At 40.8% G+C, this 17525-nt stretch overlaps 1 protein-coding gene across 2 annotated transcripts in view; it reads left to right on the forward strand.

The window, feature by feature from the left end:
- DNAJC15 (DnaJ heat shock protein family (Hsp40) member C15) overlaps positions 1-17525 on the forward strand; it is an 81825-nt gene that overhangs the window by 58928 nt on the left and 5372 nt on the right. The window lies entirely within an intron of this gene.

Below are 17525 nucleotides of genomic sequence, written 5' to 3' on the forward strand. Positions count from 1 at the left end.
AATTTTCCTCAGGAAAAAACAGGGTGTGGGCAATGGCAGTAGCCATGGGCTGCCTTTGAAGTGCCCGGAAGCTCTTAGCTGGTGTGCACACGTCTTGCTCTCCCATCAAATGATAGAAAGGGAGGTCAAAAGAGCTCAGTTGGAAACAACTGCCGAGGATAGCAAATTCTTAACAAATTAACTTGCCTTTTGGGAAGCAGGAAGGTGGTGCAATTTTGATGAGAGAGGCTGCTTTCATTTTGGCCTTAATCATGGAAGGTGCTGAGTGCCTTCAGTCCTCATTCATGTTGATGGGAACTGACTGTCCTCAGGCTAACTGGCAGACATGGTTGCTAGGCCATTTCTCATTCCCTCCTCCCTGCAGTCTGTCACTTCATGTCCTAAAGAATGTCTTACTTGATGTCTTCTGTAGCACAGGGAATTAATGAGGTTTTCCTTCAGAGTCTTCCTATTTATCCCCAGAAAATCAGAGGTATTGATATTTCCCTCTGCTAGAAAATAAACCTATAGAAAGATGAAGGAAAAGAACTGGTTGGATGCTTGTACCATCCCTTTCCCAGAGTGAAGAGGGGTTTGGGACCTGCTTTTGTGTCTCTGCAAGCTATGCTGAAAAAAAGGGGCAGCTGTTTGGTGTCTGGCTGTCCTGATGGGCTGCAGTTCTTCTTCCCTGTTTCAAAGCATTGCTAACCCTCAGAGAGCACCTCTGAGCATCAACGATGCCTGTTCCCTCAAGAAATGGATGCAAGGCATGCTTAGTGTAAACAACATCTTAATCACATGGTCTTTGAAAAGCAAAAAGGCCAAGACAAGTACTTCTGTTAGCATGAGAATAATAGTATTTGATAAACAGGGACTGTATGCATCTAGTTAAGATGCTCATATGCTGAGCTGTGCAATTCATAAAATGTAAATGGGGTGCTTATCAGATGGATTATTTTCCAAAAGCACAGGCAAAATTACAGTAATTACTTTGCCTCCTGCTACATTATCTGTATTCCCAAGAAACTTTATAACTTCATACAGAAAATAAATAAATATTTACTTGAAAGATCAGAACAGCTGAGTAAAGGTTCCCTTCACTTCCCACAAAATCAGCATTTCTCAAGAACAAAAAGCTGTTTCTGGCAGCACAAGATTTTCATGGGGGGTGGGGATGAACAGGTAATGTCAGTGGAAACTTATTTGAAAGAAATCACTAGATATTAATCTACACTTCCAAGAAGCTATAGTTTCCCTAAATTCCTACTGCCTTGACATGCCCTTGGGTGAGAAATTTTTTTTCCCAACTATTCTTCCTTCAGCAACTGAGTGCTGAGGCTCAGCTACTTAGATATAACCACCAAGGTTATTGCCTGGGAATAATCAATATGAAGGACTCACCATTTTAATGTGAAATAAAGATTCATGTACTTTGTCAAACCACAGCACTTTTTCTCCATTAAGCCTGCTCATATACATGCATTTGTTTATATTTTGTGATTCACAAAGAATAAATCTAACGGACTGGCTTTAAAGTAAAAAAAAAAAAAAAAAAAAACCAAGGAAAGAACTGTCTCCTAGGGCTTGTTCAGCTCATCAAACTGTGTAGATGATGGTGTGATTCTATCACCAACTGGTTCTACAGCATCTCAGAGCTCTGCAGACACCGTATTCTTTGTTACTGTAGCATGATAGTGGCCCACAGTCTTTTATGTGTTTATCCTCAAAATTTCTCCATGTGTTAGAAAGTGCTATATCTGAGAAACTTAAGTGCAGAAGAGTTAGAAGACTTTTCTCATGGCCACCTCATGGCGAAAGTCATAAGGGGTCAAGAGCTCAAGCCATTAATTCAGCCGGCACCTTCTCACTTCCTTTCAAGCTTGTATGTAGGGAAAATGGATCACAGCCACTCTCACATCTCTGACCAGGGAATCATGCAGTGTCCTCATGGGGCGTGTCTGGATCTGACTGTACCCTGAAACAGCCTCACAGTGTTCACCCCATTCATCACACTGTTTACCATGAGCTGTGAGGATGGGAGCAAGCAGCTGGGTGGTGCTACATGCTTTAGCAAAAAAGCCCAGAAGGACATCTTATTCCCTCAGTAATAGCATCAAGATCTGAGTGTACTTCAGATTCCTAGGACACCGCTTCAGCCTCTGAACTAACCTTCTTCCCACAAAATGCAAGCGTGCACCACACATGAGTTTACAGAGACCTTATAATGGGAGCTATGTCATTCCCAAAACATCCATTTGAGCCTGAGTAAGTAATCAACATGAAAGTTCAACCTCATCCAGTTCAGTCCATGCCCCTAGGTCCATGGAGGTGGCATGAGAAACACAGCTGCCCTGTAACATATGGGTGCAAATAATTGGAAAAAAGCTCAAAAAATATCAAGCAGCTAATTGAACATCATGACTGCACCACTGCATAAACTCCTTGAAAGAGCAGCAAAGGGTGAAAATTGCTGATGGCAATTTCCACAGTAGAGTAATTTAGCTCAGAGGCAAACAGAGTGGTGAAGGAGAGAGAAAATATATATGTCAGTGTGGGAGGGGGTGAATTTGTACAAGAGGGAGTGCATTAGAATATGTGTGAATGTGGAGGAGGATTAGAAGTTAGTTTCTCAGAATTAGGGCAGATTAGATTGCAGAGAAGTTGCGTGTGTGCCTGTGTGTACACAGGCACATATCTGGGCTTATCATCTCAGGGTCTTTGGTGGTTTTTAAGACACTTCTCTGGAATATATTTACAGTTCTTGTAAATGTAAGGAAAAAAACCCTTGAAGGTGTGATTGAAGGCCAGCTGAAGATGCAAAACCCAGAAGCTGTGGCAGGGATTTAGAAAATACAGATATATAAAAGTAGCAGGATTCTTTTTTCGGCAAGTGGAAAGATGGAGAGGGGGAGATGGCAAGGGGGTGCTGTTGCTATAATTGTCTGCTGGAAAGAGGCTGATTCACAGGCAATATTTTTCAAACGAGGAAATATAGGGCAGTTGAGCATTCTACCTCCATCACTGGCCAGAGGAAGACATGTATTGCGGCCTGTGTCACTGTAAATAAGGAATAGGAGTTAAACTGGCACAGATTCCTCCTTCTTCCCTCTTTCACCACACCAGTGTGTTCAGATAGGCAAAAAGATGCTGTTTGCTGTAACTCAGGGTCATTGGATGTACAGAGGAGCACACTACTCCTAAGAAATCAAAGGTTGAACCACTGAGAAATTATGTTCTACAGCAATTTAGTAGAAAATATCTCTTTATTGAGATGTGTGGTAAAGTAAATCTGAGGTCTTTATGCACAGTGCATCTCTCCAAAATATATGCCAGGCAAACAGAGTCAGATGTTTAGGCTCTGGTTCCTACTCATTGCTGGTTTCCCTGGTAATCCACTCTAGCAGTATTCCAGCTTTGAGACTCCTAAACACAAATTTTTGGGCTCATTTCCAGTCACTTATCTTTCCAGTGGGATCAGTCTATTTCTTGCTTCTCCCACTTAGGCACAGCAATTTATACTTCTGATTCATGCTGTAGAGAACTGAAGGGAAGATTTTATAGTGGTAATACCAATTGTCCCCTATCCCACAATAACTTTAAAGTGCTTAGCAAAGCCTCAGAAGATGTTGGAATGTATGACAGGAAAATAACATGTTCATGTAAGTATCAGAATTGCCCTTTACATTTCCCTTAACCCCCAAAATCAGGTTTAGAAAGCCAAGGTTTCTTCTAATTAAGAAAACACCACAGAAAGCAAGGATCTTACCTTTAAAGATGTTTCCTTTACCCCCTATTTCTGAAAACATCGAAGATTCTCAGTGGTTATTGATCAGAATAAGTCATTGATCTCCTGGTCAGTAGCTAAAAGACTACTCTGACTGCATTAACCTATGGGTGAATCTACCTGTACATTAAGTTGTCTGTATTTCCTTTTCCCTTGCAGTGGTTCAGTGCAGCACTGGATAAGGATAACATTTATTAGGACAGTGTGTGTGGAATAACTATGTTGCCCAAATTTTCCAATTAAAAACTCCTAGCACTAGTAGCCCCTATAGCCAATGTTAGGATCACATAAAAGATTAAGACCATCATTCCCTGATTTTTTCCTTTTCTATCACTTCTATAAGGGAAAAGGAATACAGTCTTGAGATTTGGGCTGGCCGCATGCTGACCTTACAGGGCACAGCCAAATTATTGGAGATTAATGTTTCTCTCAAGATGCTGTTTTCTGTTATGGTCTTTAGGAGTGGAAACCATCTGGGATTGACTGTTCAAATGGAACTTGATTTCTAGAAGCTTTCCAGCTTTACTATGTGCATGTGGCAGTAATTACTTGCAAATTAAAGGCTGTGTGGATTGTGTTTTACCAAATGATTTAGATATTTGTGATGGGTTTCCACCTGTTCAAGTTTTGATTGCCAATTCACTCTGTGCAGAAAAGATGTAGGAAAAGATCAACATTGTATAACTGACGTAAACACCTCTTGATCTCCCAAAAGCTGCTTAATTGGTTCCCATTGTTGAAATGTCCTCTTGACTGTGGATTATCACAAACTCTACATATGAATTTTTAAATTGGTTCAAAGCATTAGGCCACAAGCTGCCAGAATCTCTTTAGAATAATTTAATGGTAATGAAGTTAAAGATAGCACTCAAAATAACTCCTTTAAGATGCCAAATCATTAACACACACTTGCATAAATTCCACTTCCAAATGAAAGCTGTTACAAGAATCTGAAAAGTTTTGCATGTTAGAGCCCAAGTACATTCATGCACAACTCAGAGTGATACTGTATGAGATAAAGGAGTGATTGGAAAGTTATCGAGGCTCATAGGCGAAAAGCTACAAGCACTTTTTGGCTATGGATGATATTAATGTTTTTACAGACCAGAGAATAAAGTAGGAATTCTGGGTCTTAATTTCCACCTTGACTTTGGCAGGTAAATGCAGTCGACAATAGCCTAAGCTAAATCTTAGGCAGATGATCTGGTAGGTGTCAGCAATGAGGATGACTAAGCTGCTATCATACTCCTGGTGAGTGGAGTCTGGGGAGCCACTCAGCTAGCTGGATTGTGTACCTCTCCCTAAAGCAGGCATCTACATCTGGGTAGCTGAATAGCCCTGCAGATTCTTTCAGCCTAGGTTAGTGCCTGTAGTGGGAACATAGGCACTCTGCTCACACACCAGCCTGTACCTTTGGGAGTGTAAACTGGAGCCTCACCCTTTGCAGAACCTACATGTCTTTGAACGAGGTTAGCAAATGCTTCTCTTGTGTCTCTCTGACTTGCTCCTTATACACATAGATGGGTTTGGAGATTACCTGAAAGACATTGCAGTGTGAGAGAAACTGGTTGCTGTTCCATGGCCTGACTGCTCATGCACAAGGGAACACTGGGCAGTAAGGTTCAGATCCCAGAATCCCTTTCCAAGGAGAAGGGAAGAAGCAGACCAGCAAGCTTCTTATCTTTGTCTCAAGGCTGCTGAGCCACTCTATGTTTATTTTCCAGTCTGGTTTAGACAGGACAAGGTGCTCGGCGCACATTACTGAGTTGGAGTACTGGGCAGTCCATAGACTAGCTCCAACTCAGTTCTTCAGAAGAGAGCTGAGGGCTTCAGAGAGCACTGTATCATGAAGATATTTCTCAGTTGACTTGTGGCCCTGGCAAGAGCTTTGTGAGTTTCTTCCACAGCTCTCTGAGCCTAATCCTTCAGTTTTCCTCACTGAACTGAGATACTTGCTTCTCTATGGAGGGCAGTGGAGAAGGATACCAACTTCTCTGGAGACTAAAGTCTGACCTTTGTATCTCGATATACTGAATCCTTACAGAACTGTTTGTTTTACAATTTATTGTATATTGTATATTGTTATTTTGAGAAAGGAAACACTTAGTCTATCCTGCATGTTTGGACTAGTTCAAACAAGCATATTGATAACGGTTAGGTTGTGATCAGCCTATTTAGGAGGCAGTAACTTGACGCCAGCATTGTAACATGTTTTTTATACTGACCTACTATGTCCAGTTGCATCCAGACCTGCCATTAAAATCACGTTCGTTGATCAGACTATCTTTACATGGGATGACACTGCTGATGCTGGGTGGAAGACCTGCTTATATTACAGGGTTGAGTCATTTCTGGTGTACATGTGGATGTAAAAAGCATAACAACCTTTGGCCATGATGACTGAGTGGAGCAGAAATTGCTGAAAATGACTGAAGCCTCTCTGCAGCTGATATATAAGTGCTAAGATTCATCTCCAGACCATGTCTGTTAATCTATTAATCCTCAGACTGCCTAATGAAGGTTTGATCACCACCTACTCTTCCCAGCAGCACATCGTCAGCAAGTCTTCCTTCAATGGATGCAAAAATACCGCTACTGTAAGAGATTATCCCCCTGCTGAGGACAAGGCGGTTGTGCTTGGGACCTCTGCTTTTGCCAAGAAGAGCTGTACTCTATCAAGCTGTAAGGCTGACTTGAAGCATGAATTTTGACAGCAGTTCAGTGACCAGTCATTATAACAGATTTGGGTAGATCAACTAATTTTGAAGTCTTTTCCTCTTACAATAAAAGTAGGAAATATCAAATTAATCTTCCTGGTTTTTAAACCAGACTTCTTCACAGTGAACAGCCTAGTTGTGTAACTCCTTGCTGCACATAACACAGCAGATGCCAAGATTTTCCATTAGTTTCCAAAAGGAGCTAAACACAAACAAGCTCAAACACAAAAATTAAGCCTACAGAGGGTAAAAGCAAGGGCAGGTAGCCTGCGAGGAATACAGAGAAATTGCTCAAGCAGCCAGGGATCAGCTTAGGAAAGCTAAAGAAGAAAATTGTTCACTATAAGGGTGATGAGACGCTGGCACAAGTTGGCCAGAGAAGTTGTGGCTGCCCCATCCCTGGCAGTGTTCAAGGCTACGTTGGACAGGGCTTGGAGCAACCTGGTCTAGTGGAAGGTGTCCCTGCCCATGGCAGGGGGTTAGAACTAGATGATCTTTAAGGTCCCTTCCAACCCAAACAATTTTATCATTCTATGCTTTCATGAAACAGAATAAATTAATGGAAGAAACATTCATTAAGGGATAATAAGTGGAATTAAAAAAATGCCTCACTAAATCTAAGTTTGCGTTCAAATTCCTGTTTAGCTAACTACATTGTTCTCTCAGGGTTTATTGGTATTTCCTGACCTGCTCCTGGGAACAAAAACAGCTGCTGGCTGGCATTGTATTTTCATGTTTAAATTTGTTTATCTTTTGTATGTCCAGGATTATCTCTGTGTATCTATGACATTTTGTTTTGGGACATGAAAGCTACCTATGCCCCTTCCACATCAGTGCAGGTCTCATCATGGCTGTGACTGGTCACTCGACAGCTTTCTCCGCTTACCTTACAGCAATCCTCTTTTTCTGTCAATACTTGGGACAGGTCAATCCCTTTGAAAATGATTTAGGTTAAATGTAAGGATTAGGATGGAGTTTACATGGTTTGAGCTGGCACAACACAGTATAGGGTCATTGAACAACTATTTTTAGAAACTTTTTTTTTAAGATGCATTTATGATGTATATCTATATAGTTGTTTGCCCTTAAGTGTCTGAGATGATAGAAATCAGCATGAAAAGTCATTTTCATGTTTAAAATACTACCACATTCCCCTGGCTGGGGATGAATATGAAATTTGACATGAGGAAATGGTCCTCTATTAATCTGATCAACTTTTTACTTTGTTTAATTTTTTAATTTGTCCCTTTAGAAACATTCTTGTAGCTCCTTGGACATATTTTCTTTTTCTTTTCCTCCTCAGAGATACTCAGATGATATTGAGTTACATAGGAAATTAGATTTGTCAGCTTTATTTCTGGTTGCTGTCTACATTAATTTTATAATTAAAACCCAAAGATGTGTGTCTAATATGTATGAATCTACAAAAAGCAGAAAGAGGAAGTATGCTTAAGCCCATACGAAAGTAGTTTGACACGCGTCTGTGTTACGTTTCAGTGCAAGAAAGGACATATTTTTTTTGTCACAGTGCTCGGAGAACATGCAGGCAAACCAAGCAAAAACTCATGAATCTGAAAATTAGTCTGTGAAGTGTTTGTAGTCATAGTTTTTGCTAAAACATTCAAATACAAATTATTGGATTGGAGGTTTGGTATGCACTACAGGTTTTGCTCATTTATACATCTATTACATATGTTGCATTTTGTATGTAAGGCTGGGATAGGGAAGGAGAAAAAACTTTAATCAAGGAAGTCCTCTCCTAACCACGCCCTCTCAGCTTCATTTTCCTCTGATTCTGATCATTAAATAAATTATAAGCAAGGGGAAATTTATGTTTTCCTTTCCTCTCCTCTATTCTAGAATGGCTGGCGTTATTATTCACCACATACATGATAGTAAAATATTTACTTTGTTTGCATCACCATGACCTTTGTGTGACTTGCCTCTTTGTAAGTGTTGTGAATAAATCACTGTGTCAGGAGTGGCAGCTTTCTCTGCTGACTGATCCCTTCCCAGAGGAATGTTGCTTTCAGGGGGCAGAAGCAGCAAAGTGGTGCTCTGCAGACTTAGGAGCAATCGCGGTCCCTACCACTGAAACCCCTACTTGAAGTGGCAATATTCACCAGTTGTTCCCTTGTTTCAGTAAAATCAGAAGTCTCTATGTAGGCCAACAAGCTGTGGTCTAGCATTTCTGTTGAGCCACAGCTGAAGATGAGTCCACCAAATTCAGCACCCCCTCAATGAGGTGCTTAATGCAGGGCTTTGGACTGTACTGAGAACTAGATCTGTCTGCTTGAGAGCCTAAACTGGCACGAGATAAAGTAACCACCACTGACAAGCTCCAGCTCTGTTGACAGACTTTTGAATAAGTTGTCATTGGCTGGATATTGTAACCCTTGATTTTCTAGCAGCTACCTGTGGTGAAGACCAAGTGCACTTTCCCCATACTTGTTCCTCCTCAGCTAACTGCAGTATCACGCACCCTGTCATGATTCCTGAAAAACAGTGTTCTGAGTGAAAGGTGAAAACTATTTCTCCTTCTTCAGCATGGCTGTACTGTGAAGGCAAGGTCTAGCCCTTTTTACATGGAACCTGTTGAGCAAAGGCTGGACTCTGCCCCTACGTGCCATATGCTAGACAGAGGTTGTGTAGCTGCTTCCTCAGTCATACAGCAGAAGCCTTGAGTCACACTTGCTCTCTTGAAGTTAGGTACTGTAGTAGTGTCTGTAGTAGTGTCAGTGCCTGAAGCTAGGTATTGGTAATCCACGGTCTCACCCAGACACCATAGTTCAGGTTTCTTCTTTCTTGTGTTTGAACAAAAATTTAAGTAACTGGTAGCTTTTGGTCCATAAGGACAAAACGACTCTGAGTAGGTAGCTTTTCATATCTCATGCATATTATTTCATACTATGCTTTTATATAAATCTTTATAGGTTCTCAATTGCAATTGCTTGTTCCTTACTTCTTTGTAAATTAGATGGGTTGCCATTTACATGTAGATTATTTTTCTTTTTGCGATGCCCCTCTACCCATATGACTTCCAGTAAAGCAAACAAAAATTATAAAGTGAACAAATTAAAAGATGTGATGTGCTGAGGAGATAAAAAGTTGTAGTCCACTTGAATGGTCTTGAGACCTCACACAGACATATACACAGACCCACACCAATCTGTAGATAAGATGAGAGCGGGTAAAGGCTGGATTAAGAAGACCAGAACAGAGGCCTCCTTAGAAGACCAAGAAGAATGCCCTACCCATCCATGTGCTACACTTCAAGGACTTGTGTTTCTCTATGTTGTGCAGAATGCAAGTGAGTGAGTCACAGACTTTGAATTCAGAGGACCATTGTTATCAATCACAGCAATGCAAACGTATGCCACAAAGACATCTGAAGACTCTGAAAACCCAGCAGTGGCCTTAAAAGTGCTGAGCAGTGTGGTGTGTACCTGCAGCTGCAACTACGGGATCGGTATGTCAGATACCCTGAGAACACGTTGAATGGATAAAATCTTGCACAGAGTGGTGGAAACTGGGGCAGTGTGGGATCTTGCTTATCCAACAGTTGAGCAGATGAAGTGCTCACTTGGAGAAGGGAAAATTAGGCTCTGCTTTCTGGACTACAGCATGAAGTGGTAAATGCCTGCAGTCACAAGGTATTCTGTGAAGTCTATTGAGTGACTAACATCTCTCACATCTTTAGCTCTATGTCCACATTCTAGTGAAAATCCTGGTATTGATGTCATTTTAAAGCAAATTCTTAGTAAGAAACATGCACTGTCTGGCTGGTTTTTGGAGTGTTGCTAAGTAGCTTTAATAATGGTTTGGGTCACAGATTCCCTTGCTTGTGTATTTATCTTGTGACAGCTTGTGACAGTCAAGGGGCTGTGGCTTAGTCCAAGTCCAAGATGTATTACATTGTCATGTAATACATCTGTGATCAACAAGAACTTTTTAGTAGTGAGTCATACTTTTATGACATGGCACAAAATGGCAGTTTCCCAACATCTCTGTTGGGAGAAGAGTCTTGGTTCTCATGTACAGCTTTGAACTTGTCCATCTCCTGCTTAGCTGCAAAACTGAGACTTTGTGTATCAAGAGTTATTTTCTTTGTTACTCAGCTATTGATGTATGTTGTTTAGCTGGGCTTTTGTGGGATTTTTTGTTGCTTTTTTTTGCCAGCCTAAAGATTCTCATTCAGTTTCTTTCACAATGCATCAAATGAAGAGAGTTAATGAAAACCTTGCTTTAGATTAGTTACACAGAAGAACAGTAGGATTGATCTTGGGATTGCCCGCAAGGGACCTTTTTGTAACCCTCCCAAAGCTTTGAATTACTTACATGGCTTAAACTCTGAACAGCTTTTTCTGTCCTCTGAATGTTCTTGCATGCTTGGATTGGGGAACTTGGGACAGGTACAAGCCAAATGTGTCTGGGAGCAGAACCCTTATTCTGGTTATTTCTGGAAACATTTCTGGTGCTCCATCTCCTTTGGAAATTGACAAATAAAGTAATTTCAAGGCTTTTAGCAAATTTAGGAAAAAGGTGTCCAGGTTCTTTTTGCAATTAGGATCCACCCATTTTTGCTGCAGATAATTCATATTTTCCTGTCAACAGTGCAGCTTAACTGCCTGAAACAAGGCTTGAACTATCCAAAGTAAACTTTTCAGAAGAAGAAAACATGTAGAAGTGAATCCAGGAAAAGACAGCCCAGACAGTACCAAATCACTTAACCTGGGAGCATTAACTAGAGTGTATTGAGCTGGATGGAGGCTGTACAAACACAGCTATGATGTCTCCTGTGGCCAAACTAGCCTGTTCACTGCTAATGTCAATATCTCTGCAGAGTACTGTGTGACAGTCACATCACTAGTTAGCTTTCGATTAGTGCTCTTTGCCCAGATCCATCCAGTTTACCCTCCATTGTCTTTGACAAGGCTGTGTTATGGCAGAAATCTCATTGTTCTTGAAAGACAAACAAAAATCTGAAGTCTGATTCCTGAACATGTACAGATTTCTTCCTGGTTTCATGACCAATATACATCATTGAACTCTTGACCATCTGCCCATGTTTTATTGCTGTAAATAAAAAGCTTTGCACTGCAGAGCTGATGTGTAAATGACTGCCCAGTTCCATTTCACCTGGGAATGCACTTCTTGTTTTTCTTCAGATATTTGAACTGCATGGACCACAAAAATCGAAGAAAGGCTGTAAATCAAATGTTATTCCTGCTCTTGACTGTAAACCTTTGAAACAATGTGGATTTCAGCCTCCATACTGAAATCTCTTCAAAGAGGAAAAGTAGAAAAGTGCTCATAAAAGACAACACTTTTTTTTATTGCTGCTCCATTTCCCTGTACTAACCTCTGTTTTAGGAGCATCTCACAGCTATAAACTACAGGGGTTTTCTTTAGACTTAAAAATCATCCCTCAACATTCTGTGTGAACATAGTATGCGCTCCTTTTCTGTGTTTCTAATAGGATGAACCTCTTTGCCAGCTATGTACTTCCAAATCTTCTTGCTCATCGTGAAGGTTGAGGGGGAAGAATAGGATCACCAGTGCATGCCTTCCATCCTCAGTCACTGGATAATTTCTTACTAGGACAGTAGGAATTAATTTTATAGATGAGAGATTAAAATCCAGCCCTGAAATGAATGTTTAAATTAGCAGAAGTTCTGTGGCCTCTCGAGATGTCTCCTTCCTCTGCAGTTTGCACAGATGAGGCAAGGACGTCACAGGGATGGAAAAGACATGGCAGGTGATTTCTGTAAACCTCTGCCAGGTCAATATTAAATGCCTTCCCTGTCCTGCCCTGTGCACAAATAAAACACCTGTTTCCAGAGCTGTCAATCAAGAACCTCTCAGAGTAGGAAATGTGTTTTAGAAAACTTGTGCTGTTGAGCCACCCTCTGGCTTCCTTCTCTGTTGATATGCTTTATTGTACAAAACAAGTTTCCAGTATCATTCTGCAAAACAGTTCCTGACTTGTGATTCTTTATTAGACAAATTAGCCTTGGACTGGTGGCATGGTATTTATCCATGGCTGTTCATCTTCTGAAGACAAAGTGTAGATTTCACCCTTATGAGTCTTCAGCTTTTTTTTCTCCATCTAACTAAGTGAGAAGTTCTAACAAGGTGACAGCCAGTCAAAGCAGAGGGGTGGAAATGACATACTGAAATGGCTTTTGACTACCTGGTAAATATTTGCTTTCTATGAATGATGTATGTCCTTGCTAGCCTTCAAGGAGAAGAAAAATTGTTTTGCTAACATCACCATTCTTTATCAACCAGTGAACTGTAGAGGTAGAGATGCAGATTTTTCTTGCAGGGGGACTCCTCTGTCATTGTAAGTTTGTATTATTTGAGGAGCTCATTTCTGGGATAGAGCCAACTGCAGACTGATTTTGGAAGGTTCCCCTTTAGAGAGGCTCAGACACAACATCCGCTCAAGCTGACTCCATGCGCAGAACCAGCTGAGGAAACTCACAAACTCTCATGCATTCAATACCACCATATACTTTATAATTACTTTTACTCTGAAATCTTATCTCTTTTCTTCCCTGTTCCCCCTCTTAGTTTATAACAGGCTTCTGGGATGTCTTGGGATTTGAGCGGCTTTTTGATGGAATGCCAGGTTCTAACAAAATCCCTCCAGTCTCTATTTTTAATCTAATTTCATGGTCTTCTGTTGCTCCACTCCCATTCCTCTCACAAGTGTACCATGTCTCCCCTCTGTGACATGCAAGTCAGTTTTTAACGTCAGCAAACAGATTTATGGAGTATACAAGTTTTCCAACCTCCTCCGCCGACATGAGCAGGCTAATCAGCTGTATTCAGCAAGGAGCAGTGATGGAAAGAGAAATGCACCGGAGGGTTAATTTTTAAATGTAATACTTCTCATATGGAGAGAGAGGAAGGTAACAAACAAAGCAAAACAAAAAAAAGAAAATAAAAGAGAGAAAACTTACCTAGTTAAGTGTATAAAACTATTATATAGAGCTATTTCAGAGCAACTACTTGAGAATGAATCTCTTTCTTTCTGGTCTTAGAGTCTTTGCAGACAAGCCCTTGGCTAACTTATTCTAAAACTCTAAAATAGACAAACCAGTGTCAACGTCAATGCCCAAGGGCCTAACTCAGCCAGCTTTTCCCATTAAACACATTATGCTTTGTCTGCATCAGACTTTTAAAATGTATCAGCTAATATGTGCTAATGACACGCATTTAAACCCTAGTCTAGACAAAGCCTGTGCGATTGCCCTCTGAATGCTTGATGCGATCAGCTAACATCCTGACAGCAGATCTGATTACCCCATTTTAATCATGCAAGGCTATAAACGTTGGAGAATTATCCAGACTTTGCTGGGAGTAAAGAACAAACTCTGCAGGCCGTGCATGGGATCCAAGCTCCCGAATACCCTCATGGGGTGAGACCTTTGCCCTTGCACAAACAAGCCTATCAGTGGGGTTGGAAAAGCCAGGCTTTAGCACACAGAAACACTTGTATGCAGAGGAATCTGTTACACCAGAAGGATGAAGGTAATGACCTAACAGTGATTAACTTGGGCTACTGCTTTGACATTTGTGATTAGCTAATAGTCTGAAAGGAATCAAGAGCAGAGATAAGACTTCATGTCTGTATACGACATTGATCAGTCTAATTCATATAACAGCTTTTCTCTGCACATTTTAAAACAGGTGTTGAAAAATTGGGAAGGATATTAAAAAACAGGATGCAATGATTTGAGAAAGGGAAGAGAAATGCTTTATAGCAAAACACTTAAAAGCTCAATCATCTGTTTAGTTTATGAGACAGAATACTGAGAAGTAAATAGATTACAAAATATAAATATCTTCCTGGGGAGAAAATATGCAGTACTAAAGAATTATTTAATCTTGCAGAGAAAAGCAAAACTGGCTAGAAGAAGCCAAAAAAAAAAATGAAGTTAGGAAGTAAGGACACAATTTTGACAATGATAATCTCTTCTAAAAAACTACTGAGCAAAAAAAAAAAAAAAGAAAAAATCTTTTCCAGCACTTGATAACCTTGATTATGGCTGGATGCTTTTATGGGAGATATATTTTAATCCACCATATGCTATTGGGATCACTACAGAATTAACTGTGACATGGCTAAGATATGAGCAGTCCAAGTGGATGTGGTTTTTTTAGGCTTCAATGTATGCGTATAAAAGTACAAAAATTGTCTAGAACTACTTACCAGCCAGAAATCTGAGCAAATGTTTGTAATATGGCTGTGATAGGATTGCAGGAGTGCTCTCTGCTGGGTTTGAAGAAATACATACTTTTTTTCTCTTGCTGCCCCCCAAATATCCCCATTAAGAGGGAGTATGATATTGGAGTCAGCCCATTAAGTCTGAATAGGCACAATGTTTATTACCCAGTGTGAGGCAAAACACTTAATCAGAAGTACTCCTGAGCATATCCATTTGATTTTGTTTATGAATTAGGATTTCCATGTATTCAATCTAATGGGTTTATGTAGTCAGGAGATCTGCACCTTGTAAGCATAATTTTCCTGATTTGGCTGCTTTTTCCATTGACTTGGTTTTGAAACATTCAATTTTAACTCAGAAAGCAAATATTCACCCTTTGCAGTCCAAGTAGTCTCAATGACTGCGCTCTTAGGGAGCCTGAAGAAAGAACGGCTTCTTCAATATTGCATCGTGCTGTATGGGCAGTTAATGCTGACAAATGTAGGAAGATTTCTTTTTTCCCGAGCACCTCAGCAGTTGCTTCCAAAGGAGATTGACTACAGAACAGAACCAGAAGGAATTTGCTGCTGTTTCTATTTTCTTTTTGAAGAAAAGTTAGGGTGACAGAGCTGCAGATCTCTCCAGGGTAACCAAGGTGACAAGTCAAGGAACAACTTGTACCCTTTCACAGGAGATGCTGAACTCTGACATGCTTTTGTTGAGTGGACAAAGTGGACACCAGCTACTACTGGTACTGCAGACACAAAAAGAATATATCTCTACACTTCTTTTCCTTCTTCATCTCCCCAAACCTCGTTCCCCAAATCAAATCACATCAGCACAGAACATTTTTGTCGTACTAACACTGACTGTCAGAGCCATTCTGATTTTAAATAAAACAGTGCTTTCAAGACCAGAATTCTGACTTAAACAAGCCACCCAGAATGCTCTTATGACAAATTTCCTAGCTTTAGATTCCACAGCATTTACTGTATACGATGTGTAGCTAAATGTACCATAGCTCGATACAGGGTGGCCTCTAAATCTCAGTATAGCTGTTCCTTAAGTGAATGCAATGCTCTGGCAGTTGTGAACATGCAAGTTTTGCCTGAAACATGCGCACTTCAATAAGCAATTAACACTCCACTATGTGCAATAGCATGAGGAGATATTAGAAATTTCCTTTTTAGTAATGGGGATACTGCAGTCTTCATCAAACATTGCTGTCTCTTGTGGGCATAAAATGCAATTTAACAGAAAGGTTACACTCATCTCCCTTAAATGTGCAGGGTGAAATGCACATTTGTCCAAGAGGTTTTGCACAGTATATCTCTTAGGCCTTGAAGTGGTAATCAAATACAGTGCAGTAAGAGGCTTGCCCTCTAAACTGATGAAAGTCAACCCTGCCACTGCTCCAAGACAATTCAATGCTGATGATGAGCTAAAAAGCTCTCCTGGGAGAACAGAAGTTCAGGCCAACTGAGCTTACAATTCCATGAAGAATACCCTCAGCATGTTTGGGCAGTTAGAAACCAAATCTTCTCCTGCTCCAGTAGTCCCTATTTGAGAAGAAGGGGACACAGCTACAACTTTCTGCCGCAGCTTGCAGTTGTATGCCAGGCTATGCACAGTCTTACCTCTAGAGCCCATGGTTAGCCTGATGATGTGGTGTCCCTTTGGCTTTTCCTTCCCTTGTTTGCTTTCTCACTGCCGTTGTGAGGATCCTGCTAACTGTAAATGGTTTTGAGTTTCTGCAAAATGTGCATCCTCTTTCAAGATGACTCAGCCGAAGAAACTTGCTTCAGGTCTTGCACTGCCTCATTTCACTAAGCACCACTTAGTCTCCTCAACATCTTCCTTTTTCTGGGGAAGAGCATGCTGACTTCTGATGCAGCTGACCAAGCCTCTGTTCCAGTCATTAGGATAAAGTGACATAGAGAAGGACTAGTCTTTTCCACCATAGTGACTTCTTTTATCACAGTTAAGTGGCACCACTTCATGGCATTTTCACAAGTTGCTTCGCTGCAATGCCCAACAGCGTTCACCCATAGCCATGGCTCCAGGGCTCTACAGCCATCCTGCAGTGACACACTTCATATGGAGTACATCTTTCTGGGCTATGAGGGCATCAGATTGACTGACAGTACTGCTCAGAGAAGCTGGCTAAAGGATGCTTTGCCAGAATTTAATGTTGGCTTGCAGAACATCACTGTCTTCTCCATGTATCAGTAATGTATCTGGAAGAGATAGATAGAGTACAAACTATCAGTTAGAAGGGACCTACAATGATAATCTAGTCCAACTGCCTAACCACTTCAGGGCTGACAAAATTGCAGCATTTTATTAAGGGTATTGTCCAAACGGCTCTTAAAAACAGACAGGCTTGGGGCATTGACCACTTCTCTAGGAAGCCTGTTCCAGTGTCTGACCACCTTCTCAATAAAGAAATGCTTCCTAATGTCCAGTCTAGATGTCTTTCAAAGGTGGCTTCTTTGATATTCATCCCATTTTATCACTTCAGGATCCCCAACTTGATCCCCCAAGGGTCATCATAGGGACATTTCAGCAACTAAGTTATGGAGCTGAGCATTTTAATCCAGTTTCCCCCAAAGCCATGGAGAACATAATGTTAAACCCAGTTCTGAGGCCCAATCTGATCCTCATAACAATCCCCCAGGGTTTCAAGGTCTCACGTGAAACATTACAATATTGCAGGATGCCTACATACTGCTTATACTTAAAGTTTAGATCTTCTCTGGTGCTATCTAAAGGCCAGTGAAGGAGGTTCCCTCTTAGCTTGCACTACGCAAGGACTAAAATGTCACTTTC

Source organism: Strigops habroptila, chromosome 2, assembly GCF_004027225.2.
Source record: "Strigops habroptila isolate Jane chromosome 2, bStrHab1.2.pri, whole genome shotgun sequence".
Classification (NCBI taxonomy): domain Eukaryota; kingdom Metazoa; phylum Chordata; class Aves; order Psittaciformes; family Psittacidae; genus Strigops; species Strigops habroptila.